The sequence below is a fragment of the Notolabrus celidotus genome, chromosome 10, assembly GCF_009762535.1.
Source record: "Notolabrus celidotus isolate fNotCel1 chromosome 10, fNotCel1.pri, whole genome shotgun sequence".
Taxonomy (NCBI): Eukaryota; Metazoa; Chordata; class Actinopteri; order Labriformes; family Labridae; genus Notolabrus; species Notolabrus celidotus.
In genome coordinates, this window is record NC_048281.1 from 30,616,548 (window position 1) to 30,632,554 (window position 16,007).

The following is a 16,007-nucleotide window of genomic DNA, read 5'->3' on the forward strand; positions in this document are numbered from 1 at the left end:
ATATTTAGTCAGTCCCTCCAGGATTTCGTGGGATTTTTTTGTGATTGTTGCGGCCCAAAAAGCCTGAATTTGCGACAGCTTTTTGAAAAAATTGCGGTGAAAGTTGCGATTATTTTTTTTTGCTTTTTTCCCCCAATAACATCTCAGGGGCAAGTAAATACGCTAAATTACAGTTGTTTTTAGAAAACATTCCTGATGTGGCCACTGACTGTGTTTTGATTCTCTTTATTCACAGAAAAAAATGCCATGAAAGGACTATATTTCACATTTATGACGGTCCCTGAATGCACCTCGCAGCGACTGATGCACTGTCAGTTCACGGCACTCTGAAATTAATCTTCATCTTTGATGACAGGGAGTTGATCAAAACTTACTAAATGTGTCTGATGTTTCACCAAACTGGATTAAATCAAGCTGTAGATGCAGAGCTTTTTTACGGTAACCACGGCAACAACGTCAAACATCAAATAGTAAACAGACGTCCCCTGGTTGTGTCTTTGTCACTAACGCACACCCGGGGTAAAAATCATCAATGAAGATGAGACAGATGCATGGAGGTGAGGAGAGCTGGTTCATAAAGCACACCTGCTGCAGGTAGAGACCAAGCGAACACTGAGCCCCTCAATCTATAAATAATAACGTTGTCATGGTCACTTGTCCTGCCGGCTGTCCCCTCTCTTCACCCGTTCTCTGTGCGTGTTTTGTTGTTGAAAAGTGCCGATCAAGGGAGGACTTATGTTTATGTTCCTAGGAAGTCAAATTGATGACGAAACCGATGACATGCAGGGGCTGAGATTAAGGTAATTGGTCAAAGTTGCAGAAAGTTGCGCTGATTGTAAAAAATTGCAGGGCCGCGGAAAAATCGCGCTGATTGGTTGAATTTGCGTTGATAGTTGGGATCGCGAAATCGCAACTTCCTGGAGGGACTGTTTAGTGAACTAGAAAGCAGCCAGAGAAATTCATGTTGGGCATTTAGTGCCAATTTAGGAAGCAGTATGCCCTTTATGTTGTGAGTCAGAGATAAGACTCCGATGCCAAGATCTGGACTTTGCATCCCATCAGAGACCAATTAAAGAAGATTTAATCAATTTTACTCCTACAGCCAAGGATATACCACGTCTCTTATGGCTTTACAATCTGTGGATCGTAGGATGCCATCAACTAAGAGAAGTTACAACATCTCTGAATATTCTTTGACAGGGAAATAAACAAACCTCAGGAAGAAGAACAACAAACCAGAGAACCCTCATGCAAAGCTGACAGTGACAGATGAGCAAAGTATTGCATTTAAAATGCAGAATTGACAGTGACAAAGTTGCTGCCATGTGCAAAAGCTGCCAAAATAAGTAATGTTATAACGCTGGAGTATAATGTTCAAAAACTGCTTTTGAAAAGCTGCTTTTTTGTAGAAATGTATGTTTACGATTGGAAAATGACGCTCTGTTACAGGATAATAGAGACTCATAATGACAGTGTGGGCAATCCTTGCAGCAGTTATACACAACTCATCCCAAATGGGCAACATTAGGATGAGATACTGACCCTCTTGTTGATGCTGCTCTTCATTTTTTGGTGCATGAATTTAAGACATAACGTGGAAAGATAATAATAATAATAATGCATTTTATTTATAGGCGCCTTTCTTGACACTCAAGGTCACCTTACAACCTTAAAACAAACAGAGTTTAAATGACAAACAGTAAATAAAACACAATTTAAAAAGTTTTAAGTGAATGGACAGTGTAGTTGTGGTCAGATGGAGTAAGCCAGTTTAAACAGATGAGTTTTGAGTTTGGATTTCAAATGTGGGAGTGAGTCAGTGTTACAGAGGTCAGGTGGGAGAGAGTTCCAGAGCTGGGGAGCAGATCGGCTGAAGGCTCTGCTCCCCATGGTAACAAGGCGAGCCGAGGGGTACAGTGAGGTGAATGGAGGAGGAGGATCTGAGGGGGCGGATGGGTGTGGCAGTATGGAGGAGGTCAGAGAGATATGGAGGGGCTAGGTTGTGTATGGATTTGAAAGTGAGGAGAAGTATTTTGTAAGATGCAAAAAGATTGAGCATCTTCTTCTGTTACCTCCTGCAGATAGAGCTGTTGCTTCGCTTTCTACTGATTGAATTGACACAAGTGCTAACAACTGAAGCTACCTAACAACAATGACTGAATAACCACATCTCTATTGAAAGAAAAGATGCATTTTACCTGCATTTAGTTTGGTTAATCCAATTTGCAGTACTGCTCTCAGAGCCATCAGGACTCTGAAGCTGCACTGAGGATGTACTACCATTAACAATAGCATTGAAATAGCCATTTTGTTGAGGCAGTCAAACACATCGCACTGCTTTAGATTTATAGAATGTCTTACTTTTTCAGGAAGAGGTGTTAAACCCTCAAGAAGGCAACTACCAGGGCGCTGTTGGCCTAGCTATCTAAGCGCCCCACATACACATACATTGCAGAGGTTGTGGGTTCAACTCCTAGCCGCCACCATGTCCTTTCTCTCTTCAGCTGTCCCATAAAGGCCCAAAATGTAACTTAACTTAAAAAAAAAGAGAAGGCAACTACTTCACAAAAATGCACAAGGATGCATCAGAGTAAAACTGGGTAAAGTGAGCCAAAACTCCTGCCCTGACACCCTTGTAGACCGCCTTGTTTTTACGGCATGAGATCACAACAATGCAACATCTTTGCATGATGCTGTGGCTTCATGATCACTGAAGCCTGGTCCTGAAACTGTAGTAGCATGATTCTGTGCTGGGACAGCAGAAACACCAAACAGAGGCAAAATTCAGCCGAGTCTGATCACTGCATCCTCCAAAAGCATCCCGCACACACACTCTTCTCCAAACAAGTCAATCCAAAGTCAACTTTTAAAGTGGAAAAACTATAATCATAGTTTTTTTCCTATCTTTGTGTCAAAGCCTGAAATGTTTCACATTGCCACACCTGCAGAGCTCCACTATAACCAAAAGCAATCAAAGTTTTTGATAGGAAGAGGAGAAGATTACCATTATCCAAAACACTGCCTCGCAGTTCTTAGATTCACAGTGGACGATAATCTTCCTCTCAGCTGTAAAAACATGGAGACAGTTTAGAAACCAGGCAATTTGTTCAACTGCAGCTATAAGGTAGAGGATAAGGCATTTCTTAAATTCACAAGAACAAGTACAAAATGGCTCTACCCTCATTTTTGGACTTGTTACATCACTTTTCTACAAACAGGCAGGGTGAAAATGGCTTAAAGCACATATAAGCCTTTAATGTTATTCTAGAGAACCATAAAGTGTTTAAATTATACCCCAAGTTTGTGGAAAACTCTACATAGATGCGTGGTAAGTCATATAGATAAAGAGATAAACTATTTGAGGATAGATTTACATGTTTTTGTAACCTCCTCCTGCTAAGACTGGCAGCTGAAGGAGCAGCCAGCTCTAGAGTGGCTGCAGCAGACAGCTAATCATTAGCCAGTTAGCCGCCATTATGGCCTGGGATCCAGCCTGGTGATAAAGAACCAAAGGACTCAGGGCTCACGGTTTAATGATCCAAAGATCAGCGCAGGATTTACGGGCTCAGGGTTTCCACCACAGCCCCTTGGACAAAGCCTCCTCCTCCCCTCCTTCGTCTTCTCCAGCTGAGGGATTGAGTTCATAAAAACCAGAAACAGCGCTGAAAAGTAATGAAATATCTCAAAGAAAAATAAAATAAAGGAGACATCAGTCCCCACGGTGAAGCTTCCAGTTGATGAGATGATAAATAAAGGCGAAGTGCCAAGAACAAACATTTCACACACGAGGAGTTTTACAGTGCAGTCAGCAGCCCTCGTATTTAGTTTGCTTTGAAGAGCTTGACATCGCTGTGCACTCGGAATTTATGGGCGTTTGGTTGGAAACTCAATTCAACCGTTTCTGGGCCAAGAGGATCAACTCTGATCGCGTTTTATTGAGTCTGAGCCACCTGCTGATGTTTGAGACGAAGACTAAACTTCCTCTAAAGCTTGTAGCGGATGCAATCTATAACTGACGGAGTTTTATGTGTTGCAAGCTTTCTGCAACAGCTGAAATCTCTGACACACACTCAGACAGTGTCTGCTCTTCTTTCTCGGATTAGCTCCTACAAGTTTGGAAAGTTCTTCCCTCTCAGCGGTGGAGGGACAGAAAACATCAGAGTTCATCCCAGGGACTCAAAAGACCTCAAAACCATTTGAACCGGGTCAAACAGTTCATGCACAGTTCTTTCTTCTTCTGTCTTCCCTGAACTCTGCACCTGCTCATTAGTTTACACCCCATAGCAAGAACAACAGCGGTCTCAATACGTCTTATAGCTGCTAATTAACTGAGAAACTGAACCAGCATGTGGGATCCATGGGACTTGATGCATATTTCCTGATGTAGGTGTCAAGTATGGAACTTTCTGACAAAATTGCAAAGCACCTTTTATTGCACAGGAAGGCTCTGTCTGACATTAAAAAAAATGCTCACATGTAATATAGAAATAAACTTCACCTCACTTAGTCAAGAGAAGCTGTTCACTCTCTCTTTTAGAAATCTCTGTGATACTTTTGATCATCAATTGCTCTTCGACCAACACATTAAATCAATAACCTGGTGATGCTTCTTTCACCTTAGAAACTTAGCTAAAATTAAATCCCTGGTCTCTCACACAGAGTTAGAAATGCTTCTTCATGCGTTTATTTCCTCCCGGCTCGACTACTGCAATCCTCTCTTCCCCAGCCTCAATAAATCCTCTCTTCACCAACTACAATTAATTCAAAACACTGCCTCAAGAGTTAACCAGGTCCAGTAAAGCATCCCACATCACTCCCATCCTATTCTCCTTACACAGGCTACCAATCAAATCCAGAATACAGTTTAAGATCCTCATATTAACATACAAAGCAATCCATCATGAAGCACCCTCTTATATCTCTGACCTGCTCCACCCTTACATCCCCAGCAGACCCCTCAGATCCTCAGACCAGGGTCTGCTTGCTGTGCCTCGTGTCAGGCTTAAAACTAAGGGTGACCGTGCCTTTGAGCATGTGGCTCCAACTCTCTGGAACAGTCTTATGCCCCAAGTGCGCTGTGCTGATTCCACTGAGACTTCTAAAAAGCAGCTTAAGACACTTGTTTGTTATGACTTTTGACCTACCGTTGTAATTTGATGTCATTTTGTATGCTTTCTTAATTATCTTATTTATTGCTCATTGTATTGTCTTGTCGGCATTGATTCTCTGTAAAGCACTTTGAGACTGTCTGTGAAAGGTGCTATACTAAATAAGGTTTACTTACTTCCTTACTTACTTACTTACTTACTCACTTACTTCCTTACTTACTCACTTACTCACTTACTCACTTACTTCCTTACTCACCTCACTTACTCACTCACTTACCTCACTTACTCACTTATCTACTTACTTACTCACTTACTTACTCACTTTCTACCTTACTTACTCACTTACTACCTTACTTACTCACTTACTACCTTACTTACTCACTTACTACCTTACTTACTCACTCACTGACTCACTTACTTACCTACTTACTTACTCATTTACCTACTTACTTACTTACTACCTTACTTACTCACTTACTCACCTCACTTACTTACCTCACTTACTTACTCACTTACTTACTGACTCACTTACTTACTTACCTCACTTACTTACTTACTGACTTACTTACTACCTTACTTACTCACTTACTTACTCACTTACTTACTGACTCATTTACCTACTTACTTACTTACTCACTTGCTTACCTACTTACTTACTTACTACCTTACTCACTTCCTAACTTACTCACTTACTTACTTACTTACTCACTTACTCACTTACTTACTTACTTACTTACTTACTTACTTACTCACTTACTCACTTACTTATTTACTTACTTCACTGATCAATATGAGACAAAGACCTGAGAGCAGCTACCCTGAGGGGAACTGGAAATTTCAAGCATTAAAAGGAAAACTGTCCTTACTTGTTGCGAGCTGGTGGCTTGTTGCTAGGTGGCTAATTAACAATTAGTCCACTGAAAGACACGATCCTAATCCTGCTCTGGATAATGATTAAATACATGGAGATCTGACTGAACTGGCATGGAGACCACATTCTTCAGACTCCTTATCAGATTTCCACTGTGGACCAAACTCCACATGAAGCCGTGTAATGACATCATCAGCTGGCATGTGTTTCAAAACTATGTCAAATCTTTTTCCTTAGCGATTTTTACTCATCTCAGGAGACCCTCTCCATCACCGTCACCTCCGTCACCATCCCCCCGGTGTGAAGTGAATGGCTCCTCTGTGAGCCGGGCCAAGGATCTGCCAGCGGCCCCCTCTCTTTGTGAGCTGAATGGGCACGGCTCAGCCACGTTTTTAAGGCGCCCTAATGTACCGTGGCTGCACCACAAAGGCAGCGTGGTAATTTGCCAGGGATAATGACGCTCCCTTAATTCGGCCCTAGGGGCCACAAACAGAAAGCTTATAGAGAATCCCCGATCCAGGGATGAGTCCTCTGTCCCCCCGTTTTTTCTGGGTCTCTCTCACTCCCTCTCAGTCCTCCCCTTCTCTCTCTTATTGGCCTGAAAGGAGCTTGTTTTCTTCCGGCTTATTGTCATCCTGAACTAAATATAAGCAAACAACAGCGGGGCTGCAGGAGACAACACGCCAACCACGACTGGAGCGGCTGATCTCCACCCAGAGGAGCAGAGAGAACCAAGACAAACAGCGGCGAGGAGCTTCCAGGGAGAGAGGGAGTGCCGCTGCTCTGCTCCAATGACACATATTAGGGAGAGACATTTAGGCCACAAATTGAATCGACCGGAGTAAGTGAGATGGAGGCGAGCGCACACACACAGCGAGTAGAACAACAGAGCGTAAGCAAATGCCAGGGCCGGCCTTCAGGGATATTAAACAGAGAGAGAGAGGGAGGCAGGACGGGGAGAGTGGAGCAGAAGTGGTCGAAGTTAGACTGGGTTATGCCCTTTATGGAGCCTAATCTACTTTTCTTTAGGTTTGACAAGTTGAAAGTCTAGTATAAGGTTTAGCATTAAATCTTTTTTTTAAATCTCACATTATGAGGTGATGAACTCTGAAAAAGTTGTCTTATCTTTGTGAAAAAGTTGGTCCTTATCTTGTTACAGATAAATCAAATAGCTGTTAGCAGACGTCGACCAAAGCTGTGCTAAAAGGTTGCTCTGACGGCTGATAACATTTGATGCACCTTCTTGCAGAGATAGGCAGATTTTTGCTCTTTCAGAAGACACTTTAAAACATCTTTTCTATGAGTCTGAATGTCCTGCAATTTATGAATGACAACATTTACTCGTATTAATTGTTTCTGTATCATTATTTGAATGCGATAAGCCAACAGCGGATAAGTAAAAACCAACAAGTTTAGAGCAACAACACACTCAGCTTCAGGCGGTGTGTGTGCTTAGTATTCTCCTCATCGTGTTTGTTCACATAATCTCTAATTACGCCTGAAGGAACACAACAGAATGGGCTTGATCTATTAATAAACTTAAACCATGGCATTCAAACAAAGCAGCTCTCAATTCATATTAATACCAGACAAAAGTTATGGATTGGTGAGGGCTGTAATATTTAGAGGCGTCACATTAAACAATCGACCCAAACACAAACTTATTAAGGCATTGTTAGATAATTAAGTCCAGGTAATATTGGATAAAGTTAGTGTATGGATTGATGATGACATGCATGTCATTTGGGGGAAATCTGGGACTATTTCCCCTCACACCTCGCCTATTTTCTCACCTGCTAGCAGAGTTTAATAATCGCTCTTTAAGACGTATAAATCACAAACTTTTTCAAAGTTAAAATTATTCAACCTCAAATTTATTTAGAATCCTAAACATGTAAGAGTTCATATGCATTTTATTCCATAAGCAGTGTGCAGGTTCTTTTAAAGAGAGTGAGACTCTGTCTTTGCATTTACCAACTTTGCAGAGCACTGCGTGTGTGTAATCTGGCCCGGGTCCTTTGCACCGCTAACACAGAGAACTCACAGGACAGAAGAATGCAGTGTTGTCTGTTTGCAACCTGCAGCAATCAGATTCTCCAAGTCAGTATAGGCAGCTTGGCAATGAAGTGGGCGCTCTATAAAGTGGCAGGCCTGTTTAGCCAACATTGGGCATCAGAGCACTGAGTCCGAGGGATATGTGCAAAAAGAGAAAAGTCTGCAAGAGGTGTGCTCTCAGTGAACTTTAGTAAGGCCACTTCAGTAAGGCTTTCTATTCCTCAGTTGGATGAACAAATGTATTTTATCCCTTAGCTGGCTTTTGTCAATGTTCAGCCATCCTTTTTGGTTGGTTAAGAGTCCTTTTCACACACGATCTGCACTCCCAAAGATCTCCAAACTTAAACCATGTGAGCTGCATGTCAGACCACAAACTTCTGACTTTTTCGTATCTACTTCATCAGGACTTTTTCCTACAAGCACCCTTAAAAAATGTCAGCCAGAATTAGGGATGAGCATGGTAGGTAAAGCCAGGAAATTCACCGCAAGCATGTTGGCGAGTTGATAACAATGTTCACGTTGAGTTTCACTGCTTCATAATCTTAACCTCTCGCCTCAGTGGTCAGTTTATTGTGTCTACTACTGTCATGTTTTTATTGCAGAAACATCCTGATACATGTTGTAGTGACATCAACACAAAAAGGTCACAGTTACAGAAGATGTCTCCACCTCCTGTCTCCTCACACTCCCCCTACGATGTACGACACATGTGTGAAGGCAAGTTCCTGAAACTATCAGAGCCTGAAAGCCTGAAATGATCCAGAAAATGTCAGAAGGACGTGTGTATTGTTTCTGTAATTATCACTGCGCCCACATCTCAAATGCATATTCAATAAAGTCAAGTTAACGCCAACAGAAACCAGTGTTGCTAGTAGCAGCGGGTTTGTGGACAGCTATTTAAGCAGAGCTCTGGGTTTGCAGGGGTTTAATAACCCAGCTTCATGTGCTATGATGGCAGACTGGTGTCAGTGATGTTACCATGTAGTTGTTAAATTAATAGCAGTCATACAAACGCGCCGAAACTCAACTCAAGAGGCGATTGTTTGCTCATGTCACATTTAATCTGAACAATGATTTCACCAAACTGTTCAATTACCCTCAAGGCTGTCTGCAGCAGAGAGGAAGAGAGAGAGAGAGAGGGGAAGAGAGGGGGACAGAGAGAGAGGAAGAGAGAGGGACAGAGGGACAGACAGACAGACAGACAGACAGACAGACAGACAGACAGACAGACAGACAGACAGACAGACAGACAGACAGAGTACACTCTTCCATTAGCAGCAGTATAAAGAAACTCCAGCTGTCTCTCCACCTCTCTTATCCTCCCTCTCTTCCGCCTCCACAGCCATGCTCTCACAGCCGCCGCTGCTTTTCAAATCACTTCACTCAGTCAGAATAAAGGGCCTCCACTAAAAAAGGCTGCCTTACCTCCACTACAAAGGCCAGAGAGATTTTGGAGGGAGGGAAAGGAAGATGGACAATTGGAGAAAGTGAGCATTTGAGGGAAAAAAAAAAATGAGAAAAGCAATTCCTCATTGTAGACTGGAAAAAAAGATAGAATTTTCCAGCAAAATTGAGCACGCCATGAAAAACAAACCGAGCTGGAGGCAAATACAAAGTCAGAAAATCATGTAGAAAATGCAGAAAGAAACCCACAAAGAGAAGGAGGGAAAGTTTTGAATGAAGATGAAAGTGTACTCACCAGCTAAGCATCACTGGGGTGTGGGCAGGGGGCTGAGAGGGCCGTCTGTCCCTTTCAAACTGATTCTGGAAGTAAGGAAAGAGCGAGAGAGAGAGAGAGAGGGAGAGAGAAGGGGGAGGGAGAGAGAGGAGAGGAGGAGGGGTGAGTCTTTCACTATAGCTGCTCATAAGCTGAGCGCACAGCCACAAAGAAGTGCTGGCGCTCTCGTAAACAAACCGCCAACTTTTCAATGGAGCGGAGAAAGGCGGAGCAGGAACGGCTTTTAAACCCGGACTTCATGGGGTTTCAGGGGGCCGGAGGCAAAAAAGAGGGACCTGTGAGGTGCCTTGACATGGACTCAAGGCTCTAACCGGACAATAACAAACCACAAGGTTCAACACAGTTCAAATACATTAAACCCTACGGCACATATGAAGCCTCACACTGCATGGAAACCACCCAGATATGTTCAGCTGTAAATTAACAACATGGATGTAAAGGAGGTGTCATTGGGTTGAATCAGACACTAATATGCAGAGAGCACTTTAGGTTCCAAGCTTTTTGATCTCAACGCTACACAGCAAATTGGAACAAATAGCCCTGGTCTGTTTCTACAGCAACCTGAGAGAGCAGCTCAGACTCGCCATCCCTCTTGGGGCGTCAGCTGCCGTGATGGGCTGCTGTTCCCTTTACTTTACACGGAACGGCTAGAACTAATAAAAGAGGGATTCAGCATCATCATCTGTGGGCTCCGATTAGACAGATAACCTTGGATGTGTTGTGCCGTGACGTGGAAGCTGTAAACTCAAACAGTGTTGCGATTCATTAGTATGAATGCAACAGATGGTTGGACAGTAAATGACTGCACACTTATTTTATAGATTAGTGCTGATTAGTTTTGAAAACAAACTCTTTCCTGAGAAGTTCTGAAGAAATGAAATGTTTAAAGCTTCAGAAAAGAAGACACCTCTCCTCAGATTTATCTGGAACGGCAGAAAGGTTGCAATGTAACGCTGACCTTCAGAACAAATGCCCACTTTGTTTAACAGCAGCATCTTTAAACCAAACGACCTACACCATACGACTTGAAAGACAAAGAGAGAAAGATGGAAGAAGAAGTGACTGATGGTTCTATCGATATGTCAGCTTCGTCCATGTGAGGTATTCTTACAAAAGCAATTAGTCTTGATTTATTGATCCACTGTTTCGACCTCTTTCATGCAGTTACATATTTTTCTTGGTATCATTTATTTTCTACTTACTGCCTTTACAATGTCAAAATGTTCATGATCAAAACGTTTCACTCAATGAACATTGGGGCGCCAGTTTGGCCACGTGGTTTAAACCTCCTGTTATGTTTCATTTCTCTGGGACAGCAATAATGTTCCTGGGTCAATTTGACCTGGGGCATATTCAACTATCCAAAAGTGTCAGAACCCCCAAAAAATTCAATTTACAACTTTTTTTAATCTAATTTTTAACTCCATTACTAACCATTTAAATCAAGATTTGGTCCATTGGTGTTCTTTAATTCTCACAGATCATGGTTCAATGAAGATAACTCACTCATTTTCATTAAAATTCATGTTAAAACTTTTTTTAATGTACATTGGAAAGCCCTAAATATAAGTGCAATAGTTTTACATGACAGATTTTTGTTTATTTTATTTTACATTTTGATTTTTTGTTTTTTTTCCAATGAAGTGATGTTGATAAATTAACACGACACCTCTTCTGTCACATGCTGCCCAGATTTTTAAGCTGCATTTAGCTGGTTTAGAAGGCATATATTGCCTAAAATAGACTTTTAAAAGGGTCAATTTGACCCACAACATAACAGGAGGGTTAACTCCAAGGCCCCATGCAGAGAGGCAAAATCCCTTAGAGCAGTGGTCCGGGTCCAATTCCACCCTGCTGTCCTGTCCTGAATGTCGCTCCCCATTCTCTAACTCTCTCTCCGTTTCCTGCTCTCTCCACTGTCCTATCCTCTGTGAATAAAGCTTCACTTCACAAATTCACAGAATCAATCTTGAGATTTCTTGTTTCATCCAACCAAGTGTCCAAAAAGGCATTTAAGCCAATTTCCTGTGATATGAAACATATTTGAGAAGCTTAAACTGGAAAACATTTGTCAATTTATTTATCTATTTTTTTTTTACTCTATTTGGGGGGGGGGGGTATTTTTGCCTTATTTTGATAGGACAGACAAAGAGAGACAGGAAAGGTGGGGGAAAGCATGGATCAAATTCCCAGGCAGGGAGTCGAACCCACGACGTTACGATGAGGACTATAGCCTCTGTATATGGGGCGTGCACTCAAACCTCTAGGCTACGGCGCCCCTGCATTTCCCATATCGAATGACAGTCCCTCAAATACAAAGATTATCCACTTATTAAAACCAAGTTCAAATCCAGTTAAAAGTTCCTCTCCCAGATCCTCCAGCTTCATGCTGAGCTCCCACAAAACCAGGTATCCACACGCTGTAAAGGAGATTTTCCATGGAGCTAAGCTGAGAATTTAGGGCTGAGCAGTGGGAAGTGTCCGCTCACACAACAAAAAAAAAACACCTCCCTATAATCTCCTGTGTCAGTGTGGGATCGGGATTTATTCACCGCAACAAGTGAGGAGGAAGAATTCCCATAAACTGCTTAGACTGTGACCTATTGTCTTACTCCCTTCAGACACACATATACACACGCATGCTCGCAAACACACACACACACACACACACACACACACAGATCTCCTGCCGTGAAGCCTCCACACCAGACAGTCAGACAAACAAAGTCTGGCTCTTAAACTTGACATGGCTTAATTTCAATTAAACTTTATTGTTCGGACAATTGACGGCAGACTGGGGACAACCCATTTGTTGGGAGTTTGACATGACTCTGGATTAATTGATTGTTATGAAATTACTGGAAACACACAATTTTGTTTTAAAATTTATATCACGTGGAACAAACATCATGTGGTCTCATATTTCAGTCAGCTATCAGGGAGGTGTTTTAAATTTAGAGCATGTTTCAGCTAAAGGTGTTGCGCACAGGTCAGGTCTCCAGGTGTGCTTTTTAAAAAGGATCAATGCACAACTTCTGCTAACAACGACACAGACATGAAGGTTGACAACTTTAAACAGAACATTTCCCCACCTTTGGATACAAAGCCAGCAGACTGGTGGGAATTGCTAGAACACTATGTTTGCAGACCAGCAACATCAGAGCCGTCTGAGTTTTTCTGCAGCTGGACTGATTATGACCCGGTTGCGCTCCTGGCTGACACCTGACCACGTACACTAGGGCTGTCAACGAATATTCTAAATTCGAATATATATTCGAATATTTAAAAAAAAAAGGGAGATTCGATTGTGAAAATGAATATTCGACTGTGGAAAAAAACACATCAGCGGCTGCTTTGCGAGGGGGCGCACTGCATAACGGGTCAGGGACAGGTCACAGGAGTCACACATGCACATCGTGAAGCAGACGGCAGAGAGAAATCCTTCCGTCCCCGGATCCTCAGTGCGCTCTGAACGTGTCTTTTCCTCCGCTGGAAACATGGTGAATAAAAAGAGATCTGGCCTCTTCACACTGACTGTCTTGTGTTTTTGGCAAATAACCTGTCCGGCCTAAGACCCTACATTGACAGTGGACTAAAAGAGCCTGACAATCAGTGACCCTGGGATAAAATGCAGTTTTCCTCTCTTTTTTTTATACAAGCACCAAGAATGTAAGTGGACTACTTTTTCGTTTTTAACTTTAACTTCAATTAATGTTAATAATATTTGCTTCAATCACTGAATGAAGCCTGCCTATATTAGGGACAAGAGTCGGGACCTTTAATTGCTCGCACAAGTCTTGTTCTGCACTCACTCAGCGCATTACGCACAGAGACGGGGGCGAGCGAGAGGTCTCCGGTCTTCAAAGTGTTTCGGTATAGACCATTAGGTCATTTACTTGTTTTGTAATGTGTAGGTATGTTTTAGGCACGTTATATCTTAAATAAAATACATATACAAGTAGTTATGTCTCCTTGTATCAGTTTGTCCACCTGTTATTGACATAATGCGCAAATATAGATATTCGAATGGTTCGAACCTATGGGATTCTTTTAGAGCGAATATTCGAATGTCATTTTGGAGCAAATTTGACAGCCCTAACGTACACATGCTCATTTTTTTCAATAAGAACGAGTAGACAGAAAACTAGACACTGAGTCTGAGGTACTTTTCTGTTAGTAGTTAAGACTATATAAGACTATGTCCATGGAGAATATTTTTATGAGCCTGATTGTTGATATTCGTCATGTTAAACATGTAATAATAATAATAATTATTTTATTTGTAGAGCACTTTTCAAAACCAGGTTACAAAGTGCTTTACATGGGCAGCAAAATAAAACAGGCAGATCATAAAAACACACGAGTCAAGATAAAGAAATAAAACATGTTTTAAAAGACATAAAATTCCCCTAAAAAATGGAAGTGGAAATAGGAATCTTTAAAATGTTTGTTTCTGCATTTGATTCACAGATAGGCAGGAAGTTAATATCAAAACTATATACTTGCTTGGAAGATCTAAAAGGAAATGACACTGTGTTTATAAAAGAGAAGTGGGAGAAAGAGGCAAATGTTACACTATCGGTGGATGAATGGGAAGGGATGAATGAGCAAATATGGAAAACAACCTGCTCCCTCTCATGGAGAGAGTTTGGTTGGAGGAATATCACGAGGTACTTCATTACGCCATTACAACAAAAGTATAAAAAGACACAAGGTGTTGGAGGAAGTGTGGAGAAGGAGGGCAAATCACTTTCATATCTTTTGGGGTTGTCCTTTAATCAAATCTTACTGGCTGGAGCTTCAGAAAAGTATGGAGATCATTCTGAGGACTACACTTTCACTTAGCTTTGAACTCTTATATCTTGGAAAAATGACATTAGAAATTACAGGCTTTACAGACAATGTTGTTGTTTAGGGTAATATTAATTTCAAGTAAAAAAGCCATAACAAAGAAATGGCTTACGACAGAGATACCCAAAGTCAAGGATTGGGCTGAAGTGATGCAAAGAGTTTATACTATTGAAAAACTGACTTATTTGACCAGAGATGGATAAATTCAAAGGACTTTGGCAAAAATGGATAGAGTACACAACAACCACTAGATTACAGTTAACAAGATAAATGCAAACTACCATCCCCTTGGTTCATTGCTACAGATTTTAAAGCTGGGGTTGGCAGTCTCGGAAAACTAGCATGAATTTGAATGTAGCATTTCCTCAGGACTCCGTCTAACCCCTCCCCTCCTCCCTCGGAGCTCCTCCAAAACGACGCCCCCCGCTCACATGCACGAGTGCCGCTGATTCTCGACCATATGATCGTGACTGATTCAAAACCGGTCCTCACCAAAACATTATCATAGTGAAAGTTAAAAACACAAACAAACATGGCTGCTGTTAGCACTCACAACTATTATGCTAGCATTATCCAGTCGTACCGGTGACACGATATCAGGAGAAAAGTTATAACACATATATAATACTGTAACAGCTCTACTGTTTGTTAAACCTGTTCAGTGTAGATGTTCTTAATTCCTACAGTGTTGACGGTCAGTGAAGGCATCAGGAGAGGTGTAGAGTGTGCGAGTGGGAGAGAGGAGAGACAAGAGGAGAAGTTCTTCATTCATTCAAACATTGATTGTTGTTTTGTTGGTTGTTGTGATCACGGCCGACAGTGACCGGTTATTAAAACTCAACGTGTTCACGAATCGGCTCGTCATCCCTACAGCGTCCGGACGGACGCTACAGTACATGTACATTTCTATAGGACTTACTAAATGTCATTCATTCTTCTGCTTGTCAGAGCCCCGTGGTGAGAGCTTTTTAGACTCTGATCTGGACTACAGTCCTGAGCAAAGCACCTCATCGGGTCAGAGGGGACAGGCCCGAGGTTGAGCGAGAGGGGCAGACAGTAGAGTCAGGGGAAGCAGCGGCAGGAGACGGGGACTCGGAGGAGTGCACGCCGGGGAAATGTACGCGCAGGAGGCGGGCAGAACGGCAGGACGGCAGGACGGGATTTGAATGGTTTAAAATTTTGGCACCCAAAAAACGGTGATTGGTTGGTGTTTTCCCAGGTTTACTCCGGCTGTAGATAGCAGCTTTTCTTCCTTCTTTTTTAAGAACACATTATGTAATGATTGCCATCAGGACATAAAGATCATTTTAACCAGTATAACAAAAAGTGTATCTAAATCTGATTACCAACCCCAGCTTTAAGTGTTACTGGTATTCATATTGTT

General features: G+C 42.0%; 1 protein-coding gene across 5 annotated transcripts in view; it reads right to left on the reverse strand.

The window, feature by feature from the left end:
* sema5ba (sema domain, seven thrombospondin repeats (type 1 and type 1-like), transmembrane domain (TM) and short cytoplasmic domain, (semaphorin) 5Ba) overlaps positions 1 to 16,007 on the reverse strand; it is a 288,051-nt gene that overhangs the window by 217,992 nt on the left and 54,052 nt on the right. For all 5 annotated transcript variants that reach the window (XM_034694411.1, XM_034694409.1, XM_034694410.1 and 2 more), the window contains exon 2: positions 9,734 to 9,798. The gene's annotated coding sequence lies outside the window, so the exon portion shown is untranslated. The remainder of the gene's footprint in view (positions 1 to 9,733; positions 9,799 to 16,007) is intronic.